The following is a 26,040-nucleotide window of genomic DNA, read 5'->3' as shown; positions in this document are numbered from 1 at the left end:
TGTGCCAAATTAAGATATGTCTACATGTAAAAAATATTAATTTCATTTATCTCGGTCTGTAAAACCAGCTACACCTACTATATACTCAAGCTAGCACAATAATCTAACCACTCACTTTTTAATTATTAAGCAAATTAATTATTAAATAATTGGATTCAGAATAACATTTTGTTTTTGAAGTCTTACTAATATATCCTAGAAAGAAGATACATATATAGGCCTAAAAGATATAAAGACTTTTTTATATATTTTTTATTGCACCAGGTAAAATGTTATAGATCTTAGCACCTTTGACTTTAGATTAAAATTTGGCATACTATTTGGTCTTCTACATTAGTCCTGGTTGAATATGAATAATCAACATAGTTTCTTAAAATGTTTTAAGACATGAAAAAACACACTCTTAAAACATACAATGAATCTTACAGGTAGGATTTTTCATTATAATTTTGATATGTAAAGGCTCTTTCGTAAATATTATTTTTAAAACATAGTTTTGTATAATTTTTAATGGTTTTAGCGTATTCTTTTATATGGTTCGCCCCTATAACTTTCTTAATTTTTAAGTTAAAAAAATGAAATTCGGTACGTGGGTGTAGCACTCAAATTGGGATTGGCTGACGTATTCAGTTGTTTTTTATCACTTCCGGTTTAACCGGAAATGACCCTAACTTTCTTATTTTAAATAGGATCCCCCAATCCCCCAATTTTTTTGACATATTTTGATAGAAAATTACATTCTAAGAAAAATGATATCCCATATGTCAACTTTTGACTCCTAACTTTTAAATCATTTAATTTTTTATATTATAATCTAGAGTGCCATGAATAATTTAAAATTGTTAATTTTAGATTAAGTAGTCTTAGAAAATATAAGTGGCTCTTTTTATTTTTTAAAGCTTTCCTGATGCGTCTAAAGTTTGCACAATCGTATTTTCGGCTATAACTCATTTTTTTCAAATGGAACCAGGGTGGCTCATTACCATAATTAAAAAGTGTATTTTTTTTACAAATAATTTGATACCAGACAATCGATATTTGGTAATTCTAATAAATCTGAATTTTCAAAAAAACAGTTTAGCGCCGCATATCTACCTAGTTTTTCCCAATTAAAAAACCCAAAGATTGCTGTGAATTAATAAAATATTTGTTTCCGTTTTAAATAGATTTTGTAGCGATTTTTTAACATTTAGTAGCGTTTGCGTAACATCTATTAAACATCCAAGATTAATGATAAATTGCACTCTCACCCTTACCATCTAATTATTAACGATAAATTGAAGAGCTTTTGAAGTGTTTTTTGTCGGTATTTATAATACAATAATATGTTGGCCTTGGATTTGACATATCATTGTTACGAATTGTCACGGCAACCTCTCAGTTTCTGATATAATTTGAGTTATTCAGACAATTTTGCTAGCAAGAAATAATAATAATAATAATAATAATGTTTATTAATCCACATATACATATGTTTACAAAGCTGTAAAAAAAAACAAACAAAAAGTAACAGACAAAATGCGGATTAAAAGGCATAATTTCAGCTTCTCAACATTGAGGGCTGTTGAAGCCTATAAAGTAGAATAATTTATGCAAAAAAAGTATCTAATAGTAAGTATCCAAAGAAAAATAAATAAATAGTGCACAAAAATTGAGGAAAGACATTTAAAACATTTTTACATAAATAAAATGAAAAAGAGAATATACAAAAATAAAAACCTATAACAAATCCAAAATTCATATTTTTAAATGCATTGCTCTGTTTTTAAATAATGTTCTGGAGCTTAGATTTCATGCATTTTCGGAAGCAGTTTGTCGTTGAAGATCAGTAATATATTTACTTACTACAGATGCAATATTATAATAAAATTATCGTTTAAAAATTTCTTTTTGATGTCGTGGAATATCTAAACGCCGTCTATTTCTAACATTAGCCTGATGATGAATATCAGCTCTAAATACCACCCTATCTAATAGATATTGTGGGCACCTCATCTTAAGAATATTGTAGCAAAATACCACATAATGTAACTCTCTCCTCGATGACATATTAAGCCACTCAAGATCTTTCAACTTGTGCGACACTCCATATGGCCTGCGAATATAAAGTTTTCAACATTGAATAGGCTTTCTGCAATTTTGATATCACATGATATGAGAATCTTAATCCTACATCAATGTACAAACCGAGATTTTTGCAAATATCTTGAAATACGATAGGCTCGTTATTAATTTGTATCTTTCAATTTTCCAATAGGTGCTGCCTTAAATTTTATTTGGTAAACAACATCGCAACAGATCTCTTAGGGTTTAACTGTAAGCTATGTTTTACAGATAAATTATATACACTTGACAAGTCTTCTTTTAAACAGTCATCAGCATTGCCCGAATCTGACGAATCAAAAGACAACATCAACTGAGTATCATTAGCATAACTATGATGTTTAGTATTCTTTAAACATTTAATCAAAACGCACGTATAAATCAAAACAAGAACACTGCCCTGAGGAACTCCCATAACTGCAGCCATGTCTTCCGAAAAATTGTCATTTAAACAAACTATTTGCTTTCGATGTGTGATAAAGCTTTCCACGAGTTTCATTGCAGCATTAGAACATCCTACAAAGCCAAGTATCGACAATAAAAGCTCGTGGTTAAGCATATCGAAAGCTTTACTATAATCTAGCATCACTAGTACAACGGATTCGTTTTCATCTAAAGATCGAATAATATTATCCGTCACATCGCATAGAGCGGTCACACAGCTATGATTAGAGCGGAGTCCAGACTGCTTCAAAGGGAGGATAGAGTAATTGCTGTTTAAAAACAACGTAATTTGCTGCTCAAGACATTTCTTTAGAACCTTCGATAATATAGGCAGAATCGAAATTGAACGTAAGTCGCTAAATTCTTTTGGATTTTTTACTTTGGGCAATGGAAGTATATTAGCTAGTTTACAACTGGTCGGAAATATATTTGATATTATGCATGAAGAAATGGGTGGGCATTTTGAGCATTTTGTGCCTTAATTAATATTTCGGCATGTCAACTGTTAAATAATTTACTTGTTTTTTCTTTGGGTAAGTCACGCATCACTACAGTCGGTTTTACAGTGACGCGAAGGCGGCGCTGCGATCAATTCAATATCAATAGATAAATAATAACATTTCAATAATGCTGGTTTTTTGAAAGTACCCACTATCGTTTGCCTTATACCAAATTATTTGTAAAAAAATACACTTTTTAACTATGGTAATGAGCCACCCTAGTTCATTTTGAAAACATTGAGTTAGAGCCGAAAATATGATTTTGCAAACTTTCGACGGATCTAGGAAAGCTGTGAAAAACAAAAGAGAGACAATTATATTTTTCTAGGACTACTTGATGTAAAATTAACGATTTTAAATTATTCATGACACTCTAGATTGAAATTTAAAAATTTAATAATTTAAAGGTTAGATGTCAAAAGTTGTCATATGGGGTGTCATTTTTCTTAGATTGTAATTTCTTTTCAAAATATGTTAAAAAAGTTGGGGAGTCCCATTTAAAATTCCAATTGGGATGCTACACCCACTTACCAAATTTCATATTTTTAACTTAAAAAATTAAAAAGTTAGGGCGAACCACTTTCCTAAGATACCCGATATAAATTATAATATTTTTAAATGTTTATTTAAAACTCGTCTAATTAACTTTTTAACCGCAATAAATGGGATGATTCGCCAAGGTTTTTAGTTAATCGTACCTCTTTAACTTAATGCCATTAAAATTAGGTCGGTTTGCACATGTTACAGAAAAATCAATGAAATTGGTTTTATCAATATTTAACGTATGAAGCAAATTTTTTATATTTGCAAGACTTATAGCAGTTTTTTCTTCGACTGCTCCTAAGTATTATCTACCACAACTATGTCATCAGCATAGAAAACAACTATAACTCCATCAATATAATAATATTTGTTAAAGAATTTATATACAGTGTAAAAAGTAGGAATCCTAGAACAGTGCCTCGACTTATACTTGGCTTATGTAATACTGTTACGAAAGCCAAATTGATTGTCCGACAGAATACTATAAACTGATTAATAACTTGAAACTAGGGGTTTAAGACATTTTGCATATATTTTAGCATAATTTATACTGACCCTTATAGGTTGATAATTTGTTATGTGTTTTGTGTCCTGTTTTATATATAGGAGTTATTATTGATATTTTAAAATATTTTGGAACGTTTTGAACCAGTTTTGAACGTGAACACTAAATTAATAATATGACAAGATAGTAGAGTAGGATCCCAACAGATACTGACAAACTGGGTGGTAGGTACGTAGCATCAAAACAAAAATTTTTGCTTACTAAGCCATATGACCGATTGCAGTCTCATTATTTATTATTAATTATCGGGCTTTAGAAGGTCGTTATTTATAATTTTACTTTATCGAAATACTACAAACCAACCCAACCCAGCCCTGTCTTTATCGAAACAGGTTAGTGTTTATAAAACCTCACCGTCGACTTATTCACCTGCGAACCCTTTAAAATATTCCGGGTGTTTCTACTGCATGGGTACAACTCACTATTTTTCATTGTTAAACAGATCTTCCGTATTACTTTTCAAATACCTGCATAGAAAAATTCTAGTAGGTTGAGATCTAGAGAATGCGTAAGCCAGACCTTTCCAATCTATCGTTAAGGAAAGACTGTTCTTAAATTCGACACACGTTTATATCAAAATTGTAGTGTTAAAACCACACACTATTTGTTGGTAAGTTTTAAGAAGATATTTCATAATAATAGAGGCAAAATAGTTCAGAATATCTGTGCTAGAACGGGCCAGTTACATATAGGCAAGGTCTTTACATGACTAAGTTTTCAATTTAAATATAAATTTTAAATTAACAGTTGTTTAAGATAATTGTATAATGCCAATAAATAATAAATTTTACGAAGTTACAACAAATATATTTAGCTCATATTGGCGGCCAACAAAATAAAAAAAATATTATTTGGATATGACGTAAATAGTTATTAGAATTAAATAGCCAATTGACGGGCATGTTTATAAAATAAAAACGTTTGTTTTGATGAATATTTATCAATACCTTTCTTTTTTTAAATCTCCCTGCATATTAACCTGTAGGCGTAGAAAATTGTGTGGCATTAAACTCCCTTTTCCCTAACTTTTCTTCATGTGGATCATGAGGTTGTTAGAATTCACATAATTTTGGGAATTTATGTGTAGAAAATGTATTCACATTACATATTAAAAGCAATACTTGACCCATCTTCCCTAATTACATTAATAATGGCCAGTAATTCTATGACGTATTACTCCAGTTTTAAGACCACTGCAAGTACAGTAATGATGCAGTGAAGAGTTACGTGAGGTGTAACAAAATAAAATTTATTTGTGTCACAAATTACTGTGAGCTGATAGTCACCATGGATCGATACACTGTATGCATAAATGTTTATTAAGTATTAAGATCAACCATAAAACATAAGCTACCCAAATGAACCCCATACAAGAACTAATTCTAAAAACTTATTACACTCATTCTGGGAGATAAGAGATAGATTAACTTTTAACAAATGTTATGTTATATCTGCAAACAAGTTTAGTTTATGTCTAATGCTTCAGTGGTGCATAAAAATACACACAAATTGCATAATTAAATAAGCCCTGGGTGAAACGAGGTAAACCATGTCATTGCAAGAAATATACTAAACTTTCTCACATAAGTAGTACCTATTAAAATGTAAAGTAAAAAAACTTGGTAACTATTTATAAATAGCGTAAACATATTTTTTATTTTCCAAGGCCTCCTTGATTGCGGATCTTTATCAACTATTACTTATTTCAATAGCTAATAATTATTCTTTTCACTGGAACTTCCCTTCTCTGTAATTTAATATTTATTATAATTTTGTGAAATTATTGACATGATATTTTTTGCAACCTTTGTAGGGACGTTTTTAAGGAAAAACTTTAGTTTTCTGTCTATAGCAAGTAAGCTCACTAGCGGAAAATTTTATAGCATTTGATAATTAATTTTTTCGCAAAGTTACTAGATTATTCTTTAATGAGATGTACCCCTGTCACCTCTAATAAAATACTCTATAGAAATAACATAGTAATTTATCTTGTATATTCTAAAAAAGTTCGACATAGGTTTGAAGTTCTATAAGTGATCAATAAGATAGAGTTCACTTAAATATAAGGTAGTCAATGTTCAGTGCTTGTCTACATGTTGGGCGCCTATTTTGCGAAAAATATAAGTAAAATATATTTCTGGATTTCTAAAAATCATGCAATAATCTAAAGCAAATATTCACATACATCATAAATTCTGTTTTTTGTCCAGTATAGTCGAGTTATTAAGCCACATTTAACCTTTGATATTGTAATAAGATTGTACATGCATCCATCTCTTTAATTCAGAACAAAGGACATCAAATCTTGCAGCACCATTTTTACCATAAAAAAACTTAATCGTTTCTACAGTTAACACATCCTTGTTACATTACGTGTATACCAGTTTCTTTGTCTTCAGCGATTTCCTTTTACCAAATCCCCAATGCAACAACCTTTCGACGTAAGTGGCATCATCGCAACACTCGCGCAAACCCTCTATGATCCGCATGCTGTCTATACATTGTACACCTTTGCCTGCTTAGTTTGACTTTTATCGGAAGACGAATTACGAATTTTTGTTAAAATTTAAAAGACAATTCGCCGGATTAAATTTTTTTGGTGCTCAAATTAACTAAAATACTCATTTAAAAGACAAACATTTACAAATAAACGCTTGTCAGTGCACGATAGTATTCGTATTTAAGGTGAATGTTTTGTCGCGAAAACATCGCAACTTTACGGGTGGCTGGATCATAAGGATTTTTTTGTGGTTCCAAAATTTCACTGTGGTGAGTTCTTGTGGTTTATTAGTATGTACTTTTTTATATTGTGGGTATTATTGATCGATAATCCAGTTATTTCTGGTGCTGACCTAGTCAATTTTATATATTGCAATCGAATAATGGTGCACGTAAATGAAAACATCCCTGCTTTTGTATGTTGTCATCCCCTATTCTGATATGCGGTATGCGCATTTTATATTCAGAACTCATTAGTAACCTGACACAGTTTTATTTTGTTAGTTTAAATGGGCTTTATATCATATTTACGATTATTTATCTTGTCATTTACCGGTTATAAAATATTTGAATATCATTCTCTTTTTAATTATGCCTAAGTTGACACCTATTGCGGTGAATATGCAATAAAGATATGGATTATTTAAATTAGTATTAAGTGATTTAGCAACCGAATTTAATTGAATCAAAAAGTTCAACCAATTTTTTAGTTTTGACTGTAAGATTGAGAACTTGGAGTAATAATAAAGTAAAAATAATAAATGAAAATTTAGAAAAACAAAGTCCTGATGATACTTTTGCAATGTAATTAGATTTGTTTATTTAGGTATTATCCATGTGAATTTAAAGATTTTTAACTCTTTGTATATCATGTCCTTTTATGTTATGCTTAAATTAACAGTAATTTATTATTTAACTGATTAAGTTAAAACCATAATAGTTTAAATTATGTGTATTTTTGTCATATTATTTTGATTTTAACTTATCTTATATAAAAACAGTAATAATTTAAAAAGAGAAAAATATAAGATTATTAAAATTAAAATTAGGAAATGTTAGTATTTTATATATTTTACTATACATATTACTGTTATACAGGGTGTCCGGAAGCTAGATGCAATCCTTTTAGAGGGTGATAGCTGACTTAATTTCAAACATTTTAAGCTAAATATGGTGGCTATGTAGGTCGAAATTTGTTTATAAATTTTTTAAGGCAATTTTTGCATTTTTCTCAAGAAATACCAAAATTTCACACTTAAACGGTAATAGAGCGCAAGTTAAAATTAGTATCGGAGTTTCAAAGTTTATTTTGCTTTGTCTAATGTGTATTAATAAAAATACGATCAATTCCTTCCTAAGCTTCTGTGTAAACTTATAGAAAAAATAGAGCCATTGAAACGCCCTTTATTTTTAGATATCACTCATGCCCATGCCTGGCCAATTCTCAGAAATATGGCCTCTTTTGTGCGGCAGGTCATGTAAACAAAAATTATTAGACTGAGACCTCTCATAAGCCTACTAAGCATTAGAGCCCCGACTGTGGGGTTATTTTAGGTTTTAATGTTAAATAAAACACAATTTTGTTTAAACTATTTATTGTTCATGTTCAAAATGCAATCCATTATTTCTAATACAGGCATGAGCCCTTTTTGTTACTTCGGTGGTGGTTACTCTTTTGATCATATCTTCTTTCATCCTGTCAAATGCTTCATTTATTTTGCGAATCAACTCTTCGCTTGTTCTTATTTCGGTGGTGTATACAAGCTCCTTTGCCCGGTTTAATCTTTTGTTTTATACACTATTATTTTTTGCAGTAATATAAAATATTGCGCATTTCTATAATATTTATAGTAGGAAAATATGGTTTGTTGTGTGATTAACCAAATTCTCGATAAAAAATAATTATTTATAGTGATTTAAATAATGCTTATGAGTAATAATGATAAGAAACAATTAAAAACAATTACTTTGATGGCATTTTAAAAATGTAATTAGATTAGTTTATTTAGCTATTATACATGGGGATTTAAAGATATTTAACTCTTTGAATATCTTGTCCTCTTAGATTATGCTCAAATTATGTGTAGTTTTGTTATATTATTTTGATTGTAATTTATGTTTTCACCTACAATTATAAAAACGGTAATAATTTAAATAGAAAAAAATATAAGATTAATTTAAAAATGTTGTTATTCTATATACACTGGCCAGTACTCGGGCTTCCACCCCACATATTTCCCGACGCATACAACCTGCAGCGATTCAAGATAAATGCCCACAAATATCTTCGCGCAAGCACCACTCCAAGAGTGACATAGGACTTTCCTTTTGTGCTTGTGTTTACCATTAAAAAAAAAAAAAAAAAGTAAAATTAGCGCACCATTACATTATTTCGAATAATTTTTGGAAATTTCCAAGAAAAGGGAAATATTTATTGTTATTTTAAACTGCTATACTACAGACATTCTAAATTTATACAGGCGTTTATTACTCAAAGTATGTTTGTCTTCTTTTTATATTTTTGGAATTCTAGATAACATTTGAATTAACATAACTTTTTTTGCTTGTAAGTTTTATTAATAAAATTTATCATTTGTACTGAAAATTTACATTTATGAGGTACAGTGAAGTATAGTATTTATTATGGAACGTCAATCAAGAAAGTTGACGGCCAAAGAATGTGCGCAGGCAGTCATTTTACTAAAAGAGGGATCGAGCTTTCGAAGAATTGAAGAGAGATTTGGTGTATCGCATACATCTATTTCCCGTATGATTGAGCATTGTAGGGAGACAGGTCAGCACTTAAGAAGGCCTGGCAGACAGGGCAGACATTGCATAACTACATAAGTTCAAGACCGTTTCATAAGACTCTCTGCGTTAAGGCAAAGATTTGTTACAGGAATATTGCTGCAGTCACAGCTACAGGAAGCAGATGGACTCAGAATTTCAACTGATACTATTCGTCGACGCCTAGCTGAATCTAATCTAAGACCAAGAATCCCAGCGCGAGGACCAGCTTTGACCCCAGAGCATCGTCGAGCACGGTTAACTTTTACTAGGGAACACATCGATTGGGCTAATGAAGACTGGGAAGGAGTTCTTTGGTCAGATAAAACCAGAATTTGTCTCTATAACTCAAATAGACGTATCTATCTATAGAGTTTATCGAAGACCAAATGAAAGATATGCCCAATGTAACTTCCAGAATACCAGATTATTTGGTAAAGGGTCAGTTATGTTTTTGGGAGGAATCTATTTAACTGCTCGTACTGACTTAGTGGCTATTAATAATGGGAGTTTAACAGCTGACAGGTACATAAGGGAGATCCTGCAAGAACATGTGATACCATTTGGCCCTTACATTGGTGAGAATTTTTTGTTTCAGCAGGATAATGCTAGACCGCATGTTGCTCAGATTTTTTAAAATTATTTTAATGATGTTGGAATTAAAACTTTGGATTTGCCAGCAAATAGTTCTGATCTTACTACAATTGAGAATGTTTGGGACATGAGCTACCGCCGTTTTCAAGAACTTTCCCCTCCTAAACCTCCTAACACTTTATATGAACTCACTAGCGATACTGTCCAAATATGGGATAATTTGGATCAAAACGAGATAAGGTTCATAATTTTAAGCATGAATAATCGCCTAAATTAGGGGAGAAAATACCTGTTATTCATTAATTTTATTAATGTTAATATTCTTTTGAATTTTTGAATTTTCTTGTTTTTTTTTCCTATTCTTTTTATATGTTTTTTTGACATTTTTCCTATTGTTAATACTTTTATTACGTTATAAATATACTTAATTTAGACACAAAAATATTTGATCAATATTATAAAATATTTTTTTTTTCAATATAAGCAAAATATAATTTTAGCAAAAATAACGCACCACTACTATGTGCGTTATTTTTGCTGCCCAGTGTATATTAGTGCTGGCAACCGAAATCGATTTTCCGGTTAACCGCGGTTTTCGCCAAAACCGAAAATCGGATATTCGATTAATCGGTTTTCGGTTAACCGATTAACCCAAAACCGGATATTCGGTTAATTGGTTTTCAAAAATAGGTTAAGCAGGATTCTAGAATATTTATTGGAAATTGACTTTAGACAACTTAAATAAAACTCCATAAATTGATTAAATTAATACATATTTTTAATTCAAAATAAAGACATAGGTATTCAAAATAAAAACATATAATATTCTTAATAATAATATGCATTTTTCAACCCTAAAAAATGCAAGTCAAAAAAAACTAATAGTTTTAAGAATTTGGAGTTTTAGATAATTGTTAAGAAAAACCAACATATTTACTGTGTTTGCTTTCAAACAGTTTCTTTTAGCTGAAACTATATTCCCTGCATCAGAAAAGACTCGCTCTGAAGGTGTAGAAGTTGCTGGTATGGCAAGATATTTATATTTGGCTCGTTTACTTTCCACCAATCTAATGAGGATGAGTTTTTATCTATTTGATTTTCTTTGGCATATATTTCAATTTCTCTTTGAACAGGATCTTGCGACGTGTTGATTTCGTCTTGCAACTTTGTCGGAAAGAGAAAATCTAATGCCGTTTTTTAAAATGATACAGAAGTCTCATCTCGCGGGGGACCAGCATTAGTAGCTATGGTATTTGGTGTTTGTGACAAAAGCTGGTTGATCTTTAACTTAGTTTTTACAATGGTTCCAAAACTACTTTCGTGCATTTTGTAATGCGGGTCTAAAAATTGCTATATCGTGGAGTTTTATTGCTTTGGTCTGACAGACGCCTTCAGTGTCATTAACATCAAATCTTGACCTTATCTGCTTAGATACAATCTCTTTAAACTTTTTTATTTCAGGCAAGGCAAATTTATCATCAAAAGTTAAAAAGTTGTCTAAAAGGGATTGAACAATTGGCAAAACTATTGATATGGTTGGAGAGTTTTCTGAGCTCATAATTGCTGTAGTTAAGGTAAACGGCTTTAAAGTAACTACGAGTGCCTCTAACATATCACAATCCGATTCTTTTAATTCAAAACTGGTGGCTTGAGACCTGTAGGTAAAAACGCGATTTTGGAGGACGTTTATGACTGCCTGTGGTTGTTCAACTAGTCGTTCTACCATATAATATACAGAATTCCGCTAAATAATGCTAAACTAAAAATAAATTATTTCCTAGTAAATTCATCTGCGTTCGTATGTAGATGTTATTACGTCCTTAAGTTTGACAACATCGGATGGAAGTAATAATGTATAGCATCGTTGATATACGGACGCATTAAGGCTGTTTTTATAAAAATGCAATAATATTATCAGAATAAATAAAAATTCGTATATCAAAAAAATTAAGATTTCTTGAATCTGAATATACCTACTTGTTTAAAATCGAGTTTTTAATCAGTATTCATCGTAGTATTAAGAATAATCCTCTTAACTGTAGTTATTCTAGTTTACCATGTGTAAAACACATATCACAGCTCATTCATAGTAAAATCCATTGTCAACTTGATAGCAATCAAAAACCAATTAATTATAGACTAATCTTTTCCGAATGATTAACTAAAAAAAATTTAAAAAAAAAACCGGTTTACCGGTTTCGATTTTGGCTGTTTTTTGCCAGCCCTAGTGTATATACATATTACCGTTATATCTTTTGAAAACTTAAAAAATTGGTAACATGTGACAATAAATTACATAAAAAAATTATTTTACAATTAATTTTTTTGCTATAGCTATATTATTACCATACTGCTTGCTTTTTGTTCTATTCTCTAAAATTATTTCTAAATATAAAATAAAATATAAATATCGAATATAGCAATATACTCACCTATTGCGGTGAGTTACCAATTTTTTAGTTTTTACGGTAAGATTAGGAACTTATATTATAAGATTAGGGACTTTTAGGAAACAATTGAAGAATACTAAAATTTTACACATTAATATTTATTGAAGTAATATAAAATAATGCGCATTTCTATATTATTTGTAAGAAAATATGATTTGACGCATTAGTTTGATGACCAAATCCCGAGAAAATGTAAATATTAATAGTAATTTAAATAATGCTTATCGGTAATAATAATAAATGAAAATTAAAAACAATTACTTTGATGATACTTTAAAAATGTAATTAGATTAGTTTATTTAGCTATTATACATGGGGATTAAATCTTTTATTCTCTAAAATATTTTCAAAATTTTATTATATATTTGAATAGCATTCCCTCTTTGCTTATGCCTAAGTTACACCTATTGCGCTGAATATGCGATAAAAATACGGATTATTTAAATAAGAATTAACTGATTTAACCACCGAATTTAATTATATTAAAAAAATCCAACCAATTTTTTAGTTCTGACTGTGAGAATAATAACTTGAAAGAGTTGAATAATCCTTTCATTTTATACATTATTATTTTTTTATGTAATATAAAATATTCCGCATTTCTATATTATTTGTCGTAGGAGAATATTATTCTAGGCCATAGTTTAATTGACCAAAATTTCGAGAACAAGTAATTATTTATATAGATTTAAATAATGCTTATCAGTAATAATATTAAACGAAAACTAAAAACAATTACCCTGATAACAGTTTAAAACTCTAGTTAGATTAGTTTGTTTCGCTAATATACATACAAATTTAAACATATTTATCTCTTTCTATATCGTGTCCTTTTCGATTATGCTAAAGTTAACAACAATTTATTAAATTAATAAAATAGATTATAGTTTAAATTATTTGTAGTTTTTTATATTATTTTGAATGTAACTCATTATAGTTTGAATTTAAAAAATATAAGAATAATTATATAAAAACTGCTGTTATTCTATATATTTTATTACATATTACATCAGTATTTTTTGAAAACTTGAAAACTATAAAAATTGGTAACATATGTGATAATAATATAATTTTTTACATACAAGCTATACCCACAATACTACCATGCTGCTTGCATTTATTTTTTCTCTACAATATTTTCAAAATTTTACATTTGACTTAACAACCGATTTTTATTGGATCAAAAAATCTAGCTAACCTTTAGCTTATAAATAATTTTACACAATATTTTTTTTGAAGTAATATAAATTATTCCGCAATATGATTCTAAGCCTTAGTTTAATAGACCAAAATCTCGAGAACAAGTAATTATTCATGAAGATTTAAATAATGCTTATCAGTAATAATATTAAATAAAAATTAAAAAAAAAATTACCCTGATGACAGTTTAAATGTGGAATTAGATTGGTTTGTTTCGCTAATATACATTAGAATTTAAAGATATTTATCCCTTTGTATATCCTGTCCTTTTCGAATATGCTCAAATTAACAGTAATTTATTAAATTAATAAATTAAAAAGTTTATAGTATAAATTATTTGTACTTTTTTTATATAATTTTGATTGTAACTCATTTTTTGTTTTGCCTAATATAAAACTAGTTTGAATTTAAAAAATATAGGAATAATTAAAAACTGCTGTTATTCTATTTATTTTATTACACATATAACAGTTGCATTTTTTAAAATCTTGAAAACTATAAAAATTAGTAACATATGTGATAATAAATAATATAAATTTTTAAATATATTTTGTTGATATAGCCACAATACTACTAAGCTGCTTGCATTTATTTTATTCTCTAAAATATTTGATTATCATTCCCTCTTTGATTATGCCTAAGTTGACACCTATTCCAGTGAATATGCATTAAAGATATGGATTATTTAATATAGAATTAAGTAATTTAAGAACCGATTTGTATTGGATCAAAAAATCTAGCCAATTTTAGCTTATAGATAATTTTATATCACAATTTCTTTTGAAGTAATATAAATTATTCCGCATTTCTATATTATTTATAGTAAATTTATAGTAAATGAATATGATTTTAAGCATTAGTTTAATTAAAAAAAACTATAGGCGAACTTTTTAGACAACATAATTTAAAACTTGACGCCTCTAAATCTTCGTTGCTATTGTTTGGACCAAAAGCCAAGACTAGGCTTATTGGGAAACAACTAGATATACATATTAATGATGTAGAAATTCCTGTTGTTGTCTGCGAAAAACTTAGGAATATAATTGGATACTGATTTAAAATTTAAAACACACGTTGCAAAAACTACTCAGAAAGCATATTTTTTATTAATTCAAATTTTGTATTCAAGCAAGCCTATTTTAAGCAAAAAATGAATTTAGTGTTATCATAATTTAGTTACCGTGACTTTATACAGTGCAACCGTAAAGTAGCGGATAAATTAAATAAAAATGAAATGGACCGTTTCTAAAAAAAATGTCCGAACCCGTCGATTTTAATATTGGGTTTAGGGTTTTTCTACGTGAAAATTAAATATACTAATTGGTAACTCAAAAAAAATGACGTCAATATATTTTTTAAATATAAATCACCATTTTTTTATGCAGAATCAGAAAGAACGCATTTTTTTACAAAGAATGATTAGTGGTTACATAAGCAATTTTAAACGAAAAATGATGATAATATGGACTGTATATGAACCATGTTTAGATATGAATATGAGTATGATGGTATTAGTGGGAAGATAGGATGGCTAAGGCCAGAAGATCGTAGAGTTTTTCATATGGGAAATTTTGTTCCTAAATTATTAACAAACACTATATGTATAATCACATACAAATATGGTAATGTATGCATTAAATAATATTATTTACACTTCGTACCAATACTATATAGAATCATAGGCATTTTTAGTTTTTCAAATTTTAATTTTCAAAAATAAAAAAATTGGGTGTTTCATTAAAAAAATTTGTTTTTTAATGTATCTTTAACAAGTAAAAATAAATTTTACAAAACTATTTTTTGGCCATACCGAAAATTGATAAAAAAAGTATATGTTAAAACCAAAATTTCGTATACCACAATTACAAAATAATATTCAAAGTATAAAAATTCTTCTGTATACTGTAACTTCTGTATACGGTTTATAAGTTAATTAGGATTTGTAATAAAAATTATTTAAAAAACTCTGGTATTATCTGCATTTTTTTTAATGGGGTATTAATTTTTTGGTATATATAACTACGAAGAATGGGTTTGGCAGTGAACTTATAGACATAGAAGGAATACTCAGACTATTGTATTAGAGTAAATGTTTTTGTTCTATTATTTATAGCCATTATAAATAGCCTGTTGGCAGCCTTCTCTTGATAATTTAAGATTTTTCTTACTATAATAAATAATATCCACACTAGACTAACAAAAACCATCCGAATCCAACTTTTTTTTTTCTATTTCCGTTTTTCTAAGGCATAGCAATATTATACAATATATGAATGAATTTATTTACTACACGTTAAAATACTGTTTTTGGGCCTGAGTTTAGAATGTTTTTATTACTTCAATATAATTCAAAATCCCTTTTAATAATATTGACTGGACTACATATATCAATTATCTTTTCAATAAAAATCAAATGTAAGATACGCAAAAATATTCGATGTGAATTTTCAGTTCTCGTAAATATAAGATTCTACACACTTAACATAAATAACTATTTTTTAATAAAGTAAATCTTTTTTTAATATTAATTATAAAGTTAATGCCAGATTTAGTTGAGTTCGTCTGATGTGAGTATGCTAATCCTTATTTTAGATAAGTAACTGAAAAAAATCAGTATGCTATAAGGGAATTTTATAATATAGGAGTGTGTATGATACATTTAATTTACCTGCACTGTTATTCAAGTCTGTATAAGAATTTTATAAAATGTAAATTGTTAAACGTACATATTTACTTTAGTTCTAATACAGTCAACATTATTTTTAATTCATATTTTTATCGCTACTTAAAACTTAATTTTAATATGTATATTAAATGATAAAACATTTAAGGTTAGTAGTTTGTAAACAGAATATCCCAAAATATGTGAGCAATCTCCCGTATTTTTCATCATTTTGAACAGTTTTTAAATTCTTTTAATATTTATCAAACATATCTAATATTCGAAGTTATACATCATCCTTCCTTATTGATAAATTTCATAACATTTGATACCGAGAAATAATTTAGCCATTAGCAGTTTTTTAAGCAGTATACAACTTCGCAACTTTATAAATACAAACTTTTTAATAATATATGACCTAACTGAATTCTATTAAAAAAGGATGTTCAATTTCCAATAACTTTTAATTTCATAATATCGTTCAATGATATTTCCGTTTATACTGCAATGTATCATTTCAAAATACAGGTAAAGCTATTACTTTAGAATTTTCAAGAAACTATTATTACTATTTTTAAAACGTTGTAGGTCTAAATCAAAACTTAACTTTTAAATAGTTTAGGTTTTAATAAATTGAAAAAGTCAATATGATAAGTAAGGAAAAGAAAAAAATTAAGAAAGAGATAAAAATATAATTTGTATAAAGATATCTAGATTTCTTAATGACAACTTAAAAATCTTTCTGACCAAAGTAGTAATTAGGTTGCTAATGATCTATGCAAATTTCAAATTTTTATAATGCTGCATTCAAAAGATAAGAGGGAGGGGAAACAATTAAAAGCCGCACTGTATACATTCGTATACAACCCCCTCTAGTATCGTAATAATGAAAATTAAAGCTTTATTTGATTAAAAATAAAATATAAGTTCCGACAAAGGTATACAAATTTAAACACTGTACAAAAATAAAATTAAAACGCTTTAAAATAAACTTAACAAAAATAAATTAAATAAAAGGCTTAACTAGAACTCCTTCTTTGGCTAAACATTAAGTCCATCATAAAAGCTTCTATTTCTGGTGAAAAGGAATTGCACATTCAATAATTTTCTTTCGCAACTCCTTTTAAGTTGTTCGACTAATAAATTCGTGTTTGTAAATGGTCTCCTAAAGATAACTCCAGAATGAAAGTCATTTGATAACATCTAGGAGCCCATTTAATAATCCATTCCCACTAATAATGGTTAACAAAAGATTTGTAAAAAAATCTTTTATCATAACCCGATTAAGAGCAAGGCAGGCATCTTGTTGAAAGTAGTTTGATCCGAGGTCTAAATTAGGGAGGATTTGAGTGGCAAGCAGAACTAGGTTTTGCAGCAACTTAAGGTATTTTTGGGCGTTTAATATGGTCGCCCAAAATACCAGCGCAAATAACCCATTTTTAAGGAATAAGCAGTTCAATAACCCATTTTTAAGGAATAACCAATATTGCATAATGAAAGGATTGTGTTTTCCATGTAATGAAAAATAAGATCATCTTAAAATAGAATATTTTGTAATTTCATTTGCTTTTTCCATCATGGTGTAAAAAAAATATCAGGCAGTTTTGGAATATTTAAAACATTTATACCCATGTGTTTCCATATATTGACAACAGTTTTATGGTCTATACACAGTTCCTCTCCAATACTTCAACTTGATTATTTTGAATTTGCTTCAAGGGTAGTACAAACTATTTATTTTAGTAGTTATTGCTCCTGGGCGCTTTCGATAGAAGGTTCTTGCATTTTAGTGTGGTATTTACGACAGTCTTGCAGACAAGAGAATATCCCAAAATTTGACAGCACCTGTGAAATTGTTTTTTGTAAGGAATCGGTCTATTTTCAAATGTAATTATAAACATACCCTACATTGTATTGTTTAATAGTTTTTTAATTCTTTTAGAAGTATAAGGTGCAGAAGTAACAATCTTTGTAAATTGGAAAAAAAATAGCACTTGATTTCCACAATTTTAATTCCACAATGTTGGGCAACTCCAAGGGTAATCTCCAACCTGTATACCGATTTTCCAAAACCATTTGATTAGATAGATTACTGTGTATTGTTATATAACTTTGAATCTGTTTGGATCTTCTAAGAATTTCAATGGCGGCTTGTGAACTTAGGAAGAGGTGAATTACAGAACCTAAAATATATTATAATCCTCAAAAAAAAAATTAAAAATACATAATAAAAGTTAATATTAGAGAAGTACTTACCCACACTTATTGTTATATTACATTTATTTTCTTTTTAACGATATGATCTATTCTTCTGTTTTATTAAGCTACAAATTTATTGATGAGATCGTCCAAGAATTAGTTCATTTTAAAAATTTTCTTCTATAGGAACATTTACTAAGTAAGCCTGTTGTCTGTCATTGAGTTGTGCAGTTATTTTAATTCTTTTTAAGCAAGAAAAACTGTTCGTGTAACTGTTCCAACAGTTTACTTAACTTAATTAACTTACGGTAATTTTCGTCATTATAGATGAAGTTTAATTCTATTTGAGCCGTGGCAAATTAGTAAAAATGTTAGGGATAGAGTCTTTTAAATTATTTATGGGAAAACTGTTTAAAAACCTCCGAATCGAAGTTTTATCTTTTTACTGCGCGCTGGAATACTTTTTTATATTGTTTTTTTTTATAGGATCATTCTTATTTTTATAAATCAGATGAAATAAAGAATTAATTTATTATATAATATAAAACAAACTAAATTATTAACGTAGAGATGTGGATTTTAAATTTTCAAAATTTTTGGTGAAGCTGGCTCCATCCGCGTCTCCCGAGGAGCCGCCACTGCTAAACTCTTATCTAATAAATCGAATATACTTTGTAGAAAATAAATGCACTAGTTTTTTTTATTTGCATCAACCTTAGGTATACCTTATGGATCTATTTTCGGGCCACTTTTCCTTAATGTTGTCAACTAGATTACACCCGGTATATTAAACTTTATTTCCAATAATAATTATGTATTAAACAAACATTTATACCAATTAAGGCATGGCATCGTAAATAATCAAATAAGAGTAAAATCTTTTTATCTATCTATCTTTATTGAAACAAAAAAACTATAATTTTTACAATTTCTGGGTGAAAATACAGATTTCAAATCGAGCATCAGTTAACAAAACAGTTCATCAGGTTTACTAGTTACTGGTATCTACCGGTCTAAGCTAATCCTAGTAGGGACTTGGTAGCAGTATAGAAATAAACCGGAGCGAATAGCTTATACAGGCTGTTTCAGAACTATGGGATCAAACTTGTAGGGGCTGTTCAGTGCAACAGTAGAATCCATTTAAGTATAGGAACCCATATCCGGAAATGTGTCACTACGCCACTAAGGTCCTAAGACGCGTTTAAATTTAGAAAAAATATTAATTACCTAAATAGGATCTGATGCATTTATTTTTACCTTTTGTATATGATACCATCACAACAGTTGTTCAAAATGTCTTTCTCCAACCTTAATACACCGATTTAAACGCCGAACATGATTTCGGCGGACTACACTAAAAATTTGATTCTTGTTTTGAATGATTTCAAATGCTGCTGTTATTCATCCAATTAAGTCTAGCTCTGATTCTACTGGAGTTTCGTAGACTAAAGACTTTACATGTCCCCATAAGAAAAAATCGAGCGACGTTAAATCGGGTGACCTAGGAGGCCAAGAAACTGCTCCACCTCTGGCAATCCAACGGTGCCCAAACCGCTGAGCCAAATACTCGCGTACTTGTACAGCAAAGTGAGCCGGCACTCCATCATGCTGAAACCACATTTGCTGTCTAACGTTTAGTGGAACATTTTCAAGGAGTTCTGGGAGAACTTCCTCCAAGAAACGCAGATAAAGTTCCGGTAGAAGGTATGGCCCAATTAAATAATCATCAACAATGCCTGCGCATACGTTGACAGACCAACGATTCTGATGTTTTTTTGGAAAAATTGCACATGCAAGGATTTTCTTCGTCCCCGTCTCTTGTGAAAGAGGCTTCATTGGTCCACAAAACATATCGCAAAAAAATTGGTTGTGCAATGATGTAATCCAGAAGCCATCGACAAAATTGAACTCTAGGGTGATAATCGGCTGCAGTCATACCTTGAACTTTCTGAAAGTAGTAAGGATGGAGTTGTTGCTCGTGTAGTACCCGCCAGACAGAAGCGTTACTCGTATTCATATTCTTAGCGACGTCACGTGTGCTATTTGATGGTTCATTGGCAACTCGCTGAAGCACCTCTTCTTCAAATTCGACCGTTCTTATGGTTCGAGCAACACCAGTATCATGCATCTTGGTCTTAAACATGCCTGTCTCAGCGAGCCGCCGATGAACCGCAATAAACTTTTTGTATCCAGGATGCTGTCGTTCGGGATAACGTTTATGATACAATCGCGATGCTGCTCGTGCATTGCAGTTTGTTGCTCGGTTTGCCAAATGCATATCCGCCAATTTTGATTGATAAAGTTTTCCATTAGCAATAAATGTCTAAAAATTGTAAGCTATAAAATTTTTAAATATGACATTGAGAATTGACATTAATAAGCATTGATTTTAAACAATTGTTGTTATAGTATCATGATGTACAAAAGGTAAAAATAAATGCAGCAGATCCTATTTAGCTAATTAATGTTTTTTATAAATTTTAACGCGTCTTAGGGCCGTAGTGGCGTAGTGACGCATTTCCGGACATGAGTTCCTATTCTCAAATGGATTCTTCTGTTGCACTGAACAACCCCCACGAGTTTGATCCCATAGTTCTGAAACACCCTGTATTGGTAGTGAGCGATACTGTGGTATTTTTGTAGGTAGTCAGCTCTTGCACAATCAGTGCGTGTGTTTTTTCCCCCAGGAGAGAATAATCAGGATCCTTAAGTGAGTTACGCAATTATGGATTAATCTGGAGCAACACTATTGTTGACCACCTGGATCGTGTCTTAAGTCCCCTAAAAAAGTATACCTAGAAATGTTATAGTAAATTTATTAAGACTTACATAACCCTCATTCTCAACGCCTAAAGATGAGGTGCCACTGTAAAATTGTTTAAATCATTTATTGTCTCATTTATGTTTATAGTTTAGTTCCACTTTCTCTTCCTCATAGGAAATATTAATAGTTCCGAAAATAGTATCGAAGTCTCTTACGTATTTCTTTAAATACTATTTTCTTAGAGCTTGTCAGAAAGCGGCAGGTATCGGACTTACATTATTAGACCTGTCAACAAATTGACAAGTGGCGGTGCAATGTGGCAATATGCTTATAAACGACCTTACTGGTAAAATAAAATGCTTAAAATAGGCTTATGCTGATGACCTTAATTATTAAAAGAATATGTATGTTCTCAGATTGCCTGCCTCTTCAGAAAACGCCTCAAATAACTAACACTTAAATATTATTAAGTGTAAAGTTATACATCAGACCAGACTCACACCCAATTGTTTTTAAATATTATTTCAAAAAAAACCTAAAACACTTAAAAGTTGTGATTGATGATAGGTTTAATTTTACACGTCATAAAAGTGAGCAAATGCATCTTGCATCAGGGTTTTGTGACTATTAGTTAGAAATAGCAGACTTTTCTAGTATAAACACTTTTATAAGTACTCTTTCAAGTACTCTTTCTCAAGTACCTAAGTTTTGGTAGGACGGGGGAATACGAGGCAATTTTGTAAATTACAATGTCAATGGTATGTACATTTATGAGTAATAACTATCTTAACATAGTGATACTATAAACTAAAATGTATAATCTACATACATATTTAAAAAAAAAACAACGTAAATGGGTAGGTTCAAAGGTTCAAGGTAATAAACTATATTATATGCTATTTCAATAACAATTTAAGTGCCGACGTTTTTTGTGTGTATTCAAATATACTTATCGCCTAATTTTAGTTGAAAAAAAATTAAAAAATAAATAAATGCTATAAGGGAAGTAAGTTTTCGTGTTTTTCTAAGAAACTGAAAGATAAAATGATAAAATAACCGTTTTATCATTTAATAAAATTAACATTATCAAAACTGGGACAAGGCAAGAGGCAATAGTTTCCTTGTTTAAAAAATGGGGTTGTTCGTAAGATTTTTAAGCAACAATCTTGCAGGGACGAACTTGTTTTTAGTAAAGGCTTGCGAAAACTTTTACGCACTAGTGCGTAAAAAAAAAGTCAACAATATTTTTTTTGTCAAATTATAAATTAAAGGTCAAATGACCGTCAAATTACTTTTAACGTAGTAATTCCTTCTTTTATGAATGGGACAATTCCCATGAATAAAAAAAGGGGATTATAACATACAAAATTTTATCTACTACCGAAGAAAAGATAAAAAAAAATTAAAATACCAAACTACTTTACGCATTTAAACTGTAAAAAATAGTCAAAATATTTTATGACAAATTATAAATTAAATGTCAAATAAACGTCAAATTACTTTCTACGCACTAATGCGTAAAAAAAATTATTTAGGCACAACTTTATAAAATCTGGGAAGTATATAGAGTAAGTACTTTACGCACGGTAGTAGAAAAATATTTTTTTACTATCGACCTTCTGAGATTTTTTTTAAGGCTTGCGTGTTTAAGATTTGAAGAATGGTTGTGACTGTGTTATTTGTAGGTATAGAGGATGTCAAGAGCTTGACAGAGAGCTTAAAACCCCTACAGGTCAGCTATCAACAGTGCTTATATTTGAGTCAGGATTTAATAGAACTTAATTCGTCATTAATTCGTAACAATTATTCAACAATAATTCGTAACATGAACCCTAAGACATAAAAACATGAACATACATAGTTAAATCTAGATTAAAATATAAAATAACACTAGAACTAAGACAAGAATAAATATCAAATCTAAAATATCGGTCAATTGTATAGACTATCAATTTCATATGGCTCATAGCTGTCATGTGAGTCAATAAAAAAACGGCAAGAGTGGTGGTATAGATCACAAAAAAAATACTTTAAAGGGGAAAGCTAATATATTATACAGGTTAAGGAATCGATCATTATGCATAGACAGATGCATTTCATGCGCTCTGCTATTCGCCGGGTACGTTGTTGTTTTCTAGTAGTCCAGTAAGACGTTAGTTTGATGGGGGTAACTATATTACTTGCAATAAAATTTGGCAAAATATTACGCGAAAGTTCAGGCATTTCGAAAATAATTTTCTAATGCAGGCGTTAAACACATCAGTACACAACCCACATAAAATGGTAATCTCAAAATGTTTATTATTTTGTATCTTTAAGACTAAAAATTTTAACGTTATTCTAAAAAAAAATAAAATATAAACTTTAATAAAAGTATAAAAATTAAAATTAAAATTTTTAAAAATAAACTTTAATAACACAAATTAAATATTAAAAAAAATATAATTGGCCATTTTGTATTTTTAAAAGAGTTTCTGTTGAAATGGAATTGGTACATTTAACAATTTTCTCTTACATTCCCTCCAATTAGTTGGCCTACAAAATGGTCGCCTTAAAATATCCCCAAAAAATAAAAGTCAGTTGGGGACAAATCTGGAGATCTAGGAGGACTATTTAGGAGACTGTTAGGAAAAGTATTTGTTAAAAATTCTTTTACCATAATCGCATTATAAGCAGAAGTGCGTGTCATTTGTTGAAAATAAACCGATCCCAGGTCTAAATCGAAGAGGATTTGAATGGCAGGAAAAACTATTTTTGGGCGTTTAAATTACCATCAATAAAAAAATACAAGCCTAAACATTAAGTTTTTGTCCGGAATTGAAAACTTTTGTGTTCATTTGCCCGAGACCAATATCGAACAACAGAAGGATTGTGTTTCTTATGTAATGGAAAAGAAAATTGATCTAAAAATAAAATACTTTATAAAAATTTTCATTTGCTTTTTGCATCATAGTTTCATAAAATTCAAATCTTCGCTAATGGTCTTCATGAAATGCCTCCTGAGTTTTAAAATATATACAATGTTTTTTCAAATACTGGTAACAGTTTTATGGTTCATACCCGGTTCTTCGCACTTCTACTTAATCGTGTTGAATCCATTTCTAGGGCCCTATAAACCATTTCTTTAAATGTAATAGAAAACAAATCCCTTCATGGTATTGCTTAATTTATTCCATAAAATCATTTAATAATTTAAACTCTTTTAAAAAGAGTATAAATAGCCATAATAAGCTTAGAAAAAAATAAGAACGCTTTAAAATTCCACAGTGCAGCGTATGTACATTGTTTGGGTTTTCTAACAATTTTTCCAACGCAGATCATCTCTGATAGCCGGTTAGTTCTTTACATAATGTATCGAAAATTATCTGAAAAGGTCTCCCTATTTGTTCTCTTGCGTGAATATTATGTCTCTTTCACATAAATCTCATATTCAGCAGTATTCTTTATTATACAGGGATGATTGCCATTCTGCCCTGCATTTCGGCACTTTTCAATATAGACTGATTTCCCAAAGACCGTTGACAAACGAAGATTTATAATTAAAGAGTTTGTAGTTAATGCTATTTGTTAAATGTAGTACAGTAAAATAAGGCATGCCGATATTATTATTTTTATTCCGCTATAAAAACAGCAAATACGTGATCATGCACCTCAAATCAGACAACCGAAATTTATATTAATTTTTTTTCTTGAATCCTGATGATTATATTTGTTTCAGTACAGATATGATACATACTAATTTCTCAAATCATCTTGCCATAGAACTTTCTGTAAAACTTGAGGCGCCTAAATCAAAACCAGAATATCATACATATGTTCCAATAACTCAAAAAGGAATTTCTGATATAATATTTTATTAAGACTGACAAAGCTGGGATTTTATTAGATGTTGGTTTGGTTAATATCTACATATTTTTACAAATGCGTTAAATTAAGGAATGATCATATAGACCTCCAAATTCTAATATTCAAAGTTTTTTCTTAACATTAGAGGAAACACTAATTGATATGTTTTCTAGTTTTAACCATATAACCTGCCTCGGGGACTTTAATATTGATGTTTCAAAAGCTTATGACAACCATGCACGCCAATTAATATCTTTGTGTGAGACTTTTAATCTAAAGCAGGTTATAGCTGAGCCGACTCTTATTTTTACTAATCAGCTAAATATTTTAGAGAGTGGCATTATTAACTCTACGTTTTCCGATCACTTTGGCATTTTCTTTGAATTTAGTGGTATGGTGCCGGAAGTGCTTCCTAAAGTCGTGACCTATAGACTCCTAAAAAATATAGATAACTTCCGAAAATATAGAAAACTTAGATAACTTCCAGGCCGATCTAGAGGCCAATCTATTGACGACAAAGTAAAATTTTTAAATACCAACCTAATAAAATTGTTTGATACCCATGCTCCTGTTAAAACATTTACAGTGCGAAAAAAGAGAAACTCTCCTTGGTTGACAGACAATATAAAACTTCTTCAAAAACTAAGAGATAAAGCGCTAAAAGCAAACAAGTAAATTGCCTGCAAAGTGGGAGTATTACAAGCACTATACGGGGGAGTATTACAGGAACTATACCACCACAGCCGTTAGAGCAGAAAAAAAAGCTTTTTATAGAAATAAATTTAGGAACTGCACATATGGGGAAAAATGGAGTGAATTAAGAAAAATATTACCTTGTAAGCAAAAATAGATTCCTGGAGCTTTTAAGAATCCCGATAATTTCA

The 26,040-nt window shown here is 29.6% G+C and overlaps 1 protein-coding gene across 1 annotated transcript in view; it reads left to right on the top strand.

Moving 5' to 3' along the window:
• Positions 1 to 6,649: 6,649 nt before the first annotated feature.
• The window catches only part of LOC126744686 (ATP-binding cassette sub-family G member 4), a 216,363-nt gene continuing 196,972 nt past the window's right edge, over positions 6,650 to 26,040 (top strand). Inside the window, exon 1 of the mRNA XM_050452196.1 lies at positions 6,650 to 6,924. The gene's annotated coding sequence lies outside the window, so the exon portion shown is untranslated. The remainder of the gene's footprint in view (positions 6,925 to 26,040) is intronic.

The sequence above is a fragment of the Anthonomus grandis genome, chromosome 14 (assembly GCF_022605725.1).
Source record: "Anthonomus grandis grandis chromosome 14, icAntGran1.3, whole genome shotgun sequence".
Lineage (NCBI taxonomy): Eukaryota > Metazoa > Arthropoda > Insecta > Coleoptera > Curculionidae > Anthonomus > Anthonomus grandis.
Note: the sequence above shows the minus strand (reverse complement) of the source record. Positions and strands in the feature narration are given on the sequence as shown.